Raw genomic sequence first — 6,795 nt, forward strand, 5'->3', positions numbered from 1 at the left:
GGGAAAAAAATAGACCACCATTTTTATCAAGCTCAAATCCCAAATGGCATGGCCACACCGTTTGGGACCTAGTGAAAACGGTGTGGCCGCACCGTTCAAGAGAGAAAAAAACAGATCCACGCTCAAATCCCAAACGAAATTTCAGAAAAACAAAATTTTGCAAAGCAAAAACCTTAAATAAACAAAACATCAGTCTTCTCCAAAAAATTACATCGAGAATTCTTCTCCAAAAATTTTCTACCCTCTTCTCTCCATAATTCACGAGTGGGTTCTCTCTTTGGGCTGTGTGCTTCTTTCACAAAAGGTAATTTCTCTATTTCTCATTAATTTCTCTATTTTGAATTTCCTTATGCATTTTCTCGACTAGCCTTATTATACATTTACACTTGTGACTTGCTTAAATGGACAACAATTTGTTTGAGTTGTAGTTGCTACTATACTTTGTTCACAATGCCCTTGTTTCCACAATTTTGACATTTTTTGTTACTGTAGATGGACGACTCAATATTGATTGATGAAGTCGGAGAGAAGGAAGAATACGGTTCAGGTGAGCTAATGTTTCAATTTTATTTTCGATTTCTACCAACGAATTCAATACTGTATTATTGTACCGTGTTAGTTTATTTGTTTTTTTTTTTACGTGGACACATTTATTTGCAGTACCCGAGTCTTTTGCGGCACCTTCTGTGGCATTTTCTTCCTCTGTTCAACCTCCGGAGTTTGAAGTGGAAGTGGAAATTGTGAAGCCACCATGTTTGGGAATGTGTTTTGAAACTCTTGAGGCTGCAAAACAATTCTATATAGATTACGGAAAATCGTTTGGATTTAGTCCAGTAATTCGAAGCTCTGAAAAATCAGTTTCTTGTTCGGATGAAGTTAGTAGTTGTCAAATGACTTGCTCGCGATTTGGGGTTTATAGAGATTGAGGAGGCAAAAATAAGAATGTGGATGGAACTGAGAAAGAAGTGAGAAAAAGAAACACAAATACAGAGTTAAATGTGGGTGCCTTGCTTCAATGAGGGGTGACAAAGCAAAATAGTGGAATCTGAAAGTGATGAAATTTAGTAGCGAAAGCACAATCACAACCTGGTTAGTCCGCAAAAAGAATGCGTATGCCTGTTAATAGAAATATGCCCGCTGCAGCTAAGGTGTTGATTGACTCATTTATTGATGGTGGTGTACCCGTGAATAAAGTTGTTGATATACTTGACGGAGTACAAATTGGTTTTGATGATAGGGATTGTTGGAACCATTTGGGCCCCTTTGAAAGAATACAAGAAACCGGTGAGAGGTGATGCTACCATGGGTGCTTCATTTTTCAAGAAAAAGTATAGAGGATCCTAATTTCTTTTATGCAATACGGATGGATCATGAAGCAAGGGCCATTAATTTTTTACGGGTAGATGGTCGGTCGCGCACACGGTTTCAATATTTTGGTGGCGTGGTTTTCTTTGATACCACATATCGTGAAGAATGTATATGAAATGCCATTAAGCCCCATTTATCGGAGTTAACCACCATATCCAATCAATCCAATTTGGTTGTGCACTACTTTTGGATGAAACATAAGATTCTTTTCGTGGGTTTTGAGACTTGGCTTGAGCTATGGGCTGGACGTGCCCCATCCGCAATTATCACGATCAAGATAGAGCTATGACTCTAGCTATTGGTACGGTATTCCCTAATACTCGACCAGATTCTGCCTATGGCATATTATGAAGAAGTTCCCCGAAAAACTTCCAAATTATTATTATCGGAAGTCAAAATTCAAAAAGAATTCAAACAACGTGATTCGCAAATATTTATTCCCTCGATGTGTTTGAAAGGAGGTGGGCAGAATTGATGTCTAGTTTTAAGTTGGAGGAGAATGAATGGCTTCAAGAGATGTACAAGATTCGACACAAATGGGCTCCGGTTTATCACTTGGATATTTTTTTATGCCGAACCCGACTCACCGGCGTTTTGAAAGCATGAATTACATTTTACAAGAACTTTTTCACATCTACGACAACTCTTAGAGAGTTTGTAGTGAAGAATGATAAGTGTTTGATGAGGATTGTTGAAAGAAAAAAAAAGAGGATTATATTCTTTGAAACTTTCGAATCGGATTATAGGCAAGTAATTCATTTCTCTTGAAGAGTGCAAAGAAGTGTATACACAAGGAATGCATTATGATAGATTCAAGCAAGAATTCGAAGTTAGTTGAAACCGAAAGTATGTCCCTGCATGATGATGAAAAGGTAACTTGTGGCAATGTAACCTACACTTATAAGTCGCGAAGTTCGGTGTGACGAGCGGAATGGAAGGTGAAGTTCAACCCAAATGGACAAAAGAAGGTAATTGTGAATGCAAAACTTTTGAATTTTCGGGGATACCTTGTGGACACCTCATAAAGGTATTTCGTGAGTCGCGGATATTGAGATTCCCGAGCTCTTTATTCTTAAGAGGTGGATGAAAGGGCAAATAAGTATAGATTTGAGTATGACCATGGATCGGTAAGTGGCCATGAGAACTCGAGGTAATCGAGAATTACTCGACTTCAAATGGTTGCTAATCGGTTGGTTTATGAAGCCGCTGAAACCGATTCAAATTTTACCAATTAATGCTACAAAGACCGCAAGAATCGGCCGCTGGAGCTCAAGAAACGTAAGGAAGTTGACCACGGTGTTTCAGGTTGTTAATTCATGCACTATTGCCGATAGTTCAAGATCGCCATCTTGATCGACCTATCCCAAGTTTTACTTTTGAATCCTAACATCTCTCAAACAAAAGGAAAGAAAAAAAAAGTTGTGAAGATTTATAAGAAAACTAAGGACAGTGGTAGAATAAAAGGGGGTCTTGAACAAGCATGCGTAAAAGCCAAAGCAAAGACAGAGAGGAGATGTACATGTTGTAACAAAGTTGGTGTTAACCATGACGCATTTAAATTGTCCCGAAAATCCAAACAAAAAGAAGCGGCCCAAGTAAGTATAATATTGTTTCCTTGCTTAATTGTGAGTATCCTATCTTACACAATTGCCTTTAAAACTTAACGTTTTCCATTCTTTTTGATTTACAAGATTGGATGTAGAGTTAGAGGACGAGACGACTGACGATGAGGAGAACGTAAGACGAGGATGGGGAGGAGAACGAAGACGAGGGCACAAATGATAACATTTCCCTTTATCCGGTTTTATCCCTTCGTATGGAACCTAGCAAGGAGGCGGTGGTGTGGGTTGTTTGAGGACACCTAATATCTGCGCCATTCATGTCACCAACTTTATTTGGTGGGTCACGAGTTTCGAATTGTGAAGAAGTTTTAGTGATTTGAGTTTTATTTGGGTTTTAGTTATTTGGGTGAATTGTCGAGTTTTAGTTATCATAGTTTTAGTAAACTATTTATTCATTTTGGAACCAATCAGAAGTTTAGTAAATTATATGAACTTGATTATATGTCAGAACTTGATTACCTTTCAGAAGTTTTACATGTCAGAAGTTTGTGTAAATTATATGAACTTGAGTTTTAGTATAACAGTTGATTTAAACGTAATTATGCATGTAGTAATTATTGATGTGTACAAATTGATTGATTGGATTTGGAGAGACAAAATTCGAGGCTAAAACGACCTGGCTAGGTAGTCTGTATTGCACACCAAACGGTGTGGCCACACCATTTGGACTAGGTCCCAAACGGTGTGGCCATGCCGTTTGGGATTTGAACTTGGATAAAATGGTGGTGTCTGTTTTTTTGCCTCTTGAACGGTGTGACCACACCGTTTGGACTTAGTCCCAAACGGCATGGCCACACCGTTTGTCCTTAGTCCCAAACGGTGTGGCCACACCGTTTGGGATTTGAACTGGGTTAAAAATGGTGTTGTCTGTTTTATTTGAGTCTTGAACGGTGTGGCCACACCGTTTGTCCTTAGTCCCAAATGGTGTGGCCACACTGTTTGGGATTTGAACCGGGTTAAAATGGTGTTGTCTGTTTTATTTGAGTCTTGAGCGGTGTGGCCACACCGTTTGGGATTTGAACCGGGTTAAAAAATGGTGTTGTCACACCGTTTTATTTGAGTCTTGAGCGGTGTGGCCACACCGTTTGTCCTATCCAAAACGGTGTGGCCACACCGTTTGGGATTTGAACCGGTTAAAAATGGTGTTGTGCCATTTTTTTGACTCTTGAAGCGGTGTGGGACCGTTCAAGAGGCAAAAACAGATGTTTTGTGTTTTGGCAAAAACATTGCGTTCTCGCATTAGATTTGTGTGTAAATTGTTATTGATTGGATAATGGTAGACATTTTGTGAAAACCATGGGGTTATAGTCCGCCACTTTTCTAGCAAACGAATGAAGCGAGGATATTGTCGGGCTAAGCAATAAATTCAAATGAAGCAATGCTTGGCGTTTATCCGAGGAGACCAACAAAATGAAACGAAAAAAAAATTATTAGATCAGGCTCGGTCAAGTTTGGGCCCTTTGCAAGTCCATATACTTTCGTGCTATGATGAATCCATAGACTCATAGAGGCAATAATACACAACACAACATTTTGTACGTAAACACAAACAAAAATAAAAGTGTAATCAATCGGGGCAAAAGAACGGTGTTTGTTTGTGTAATCAATCGACCGACCACGAATAATAACCGGACACCCTCCGAAAAGTACTAATAAGTTTTCAAAATCTATGTTATCAAAATCTAAAATGTGAACAGATAAGTTACTCAAGCTTCAGAACTGTAGTAACATGTTTCAGAACAGAATTTCGGGGTTAACATGTTTGTTACACATGCTCAAATACTTTGACATCCCAACAAATGACACTACTGAGTTCTCCAAGACTTAAAAGTCCGCGCAATCTCTCCAAGAAAGTGGACATAACTTTCAGCAAATAAGCGGATATATAATAGACCATTTGCTTTTATCGCCTAAAGAGAGGGCACTCACGAAGTCCGAACCCGTTTCCTCACTTTCTTAACTTCAACTTCTTCAACATTCTTTTTGCGTAACCATTATCGCGAACCCGCACCAAGAGGAACACTACAAGTCTTATAAGGATGAACATTGTAAGCAACAACGTATTACAAATGTTTGAGGATAAAGCCAAATATAATTAACTATGCAATAGACCTTTTGCAATCATTAAGCGTAATATCTATTCTATTAAGGTCTCCAATCCAAAGATTCAGTTCAGAATAAAGAAGAAGAGCAAACAAGCTTCTATTAACAGCCTATAAGATAAGTTCGTAATGATCAAGGCAAATTGGACAAATGTCCCTGGTGAGTGGTGATGATAGCCCTTGTGAAGATAATACATTCTGTTATGAGAATGTATCTAAACACAACAAAAAGATTTTGGTATTCATAAGAATGGCTTTCTAAATCCAGCTCCAAACCAGCTTGATCTCACAATCATGAAACTCCAAACCAGTTATACGGATTTTAAATTTGCAGAAACATCATTGTCTTCATATATCTAGCAGACATTAATCAGCTAAAGGAATAGTCCAAATAGAGTGTACCCTAGAGCAGCAATTAAGTTACTCAAGCTTCAGGAACTATAGTAAATACCTATCAACTACAAGTCCATGTGCACTAATTCCTCATTCAATGTACTCTAACACAACAAATTCAAATCCTCAAGGTTCAAAAACTCTACAAACAACATAGCGCCTACAAATCGCGAGTTTGTTTTACTCCTAATCTGTTATACACTAGCACAATCCTTAAAGCTTTCCAGTTTCAAAGTCAACATGTGTGTGTGCTTTATTCCTGCAAAACTAACCTCTCCACTTGCTTCCTCATGTTCACCATTTCCATTTCCAACACTCGTCCCAACACAAGATAAAAGGAGGTAAACTAACCAAACTCAACATACCTAAATCCTATGCTAACCACTAAACCCTAAACTAACCAAACTCAACATACCTAAATCCTATGCTCATTCACGATATCGTCCGCCAATGAACTTGCACGGGTCAAATTGTATGCCTCCATGAACTCGTTAAATGCATCGTCACGGAATCGCGATCCACCCAATTGCGGGCCTTGATTGAGCGGAGAGAAATTTCATCGACGACGGGTGTCTTTGTCAAAATTAAAACGAAAACTACATTAGTATATACATTTACATTTATAAAATACCAAAACAAAACAAAACAAAAATTAACGTTGTAAGATATTAACTCACCAGATTATGATATGGAAGACTCTGTAGGGAGTAGTGACTAAGATGATCAGGGTTTATCATTCTCATATGACTATTGTTTTCGTACCAACTCATGTATCTACTAACACACTCCCATGGATAAGACGGAATGGGTCCTCGTTGTTCAAGTTGAATCAAGTGATTATGCCATTTACTCCAGTAGGAAGATGCAATATTAAATTTCACATCATACCCGCGTCTGGAAGTAGTTCGCGTAGAGGTCTTTGGTCTTGGGGGATATGAGGGTACAAACTGCATATGACCTAACCGACGACAACCCTCAAACATTGTAATCGCTTTCGACATTATCAAGAAAGCATATAAATCCCTCGAAAAATGCTATTTCATCCACCGGCCGTGTAGCTCGGACTTGCACATAGGGATACCATTCAACTGTCAAATAGCATATGATTGAGGAAATTAATCATTAACCACATACTAATAATATCAATTAATAAATAAAACTATTTACATACAAAAATGCTTACATCGGTACAAGTCATATTATCAATGGTGGCTCGGTATGCTTCAATGCAGGTATTGTTATTGCTAGCATAAAAGATTCGAGTAATGGAAAGTACCTAGGAGCCACGGCACATGCTCAACTGATAGTCC

This window comes from Coptis chinensis, chromosome 8 (genome assembly GCF_015680905.1).
Source record: "Coptis chinensis isolate HL-2020 chromosome 8, ASM1568090v1, whole genome shotgun sequence".
Taxonomy (NCBI): Eukaryota; Viridiplantae; Streptophyta; class Magnoliopsida; order Ranunculales; family Ranunculaceae; genus Coptis; species Coptis chinensis.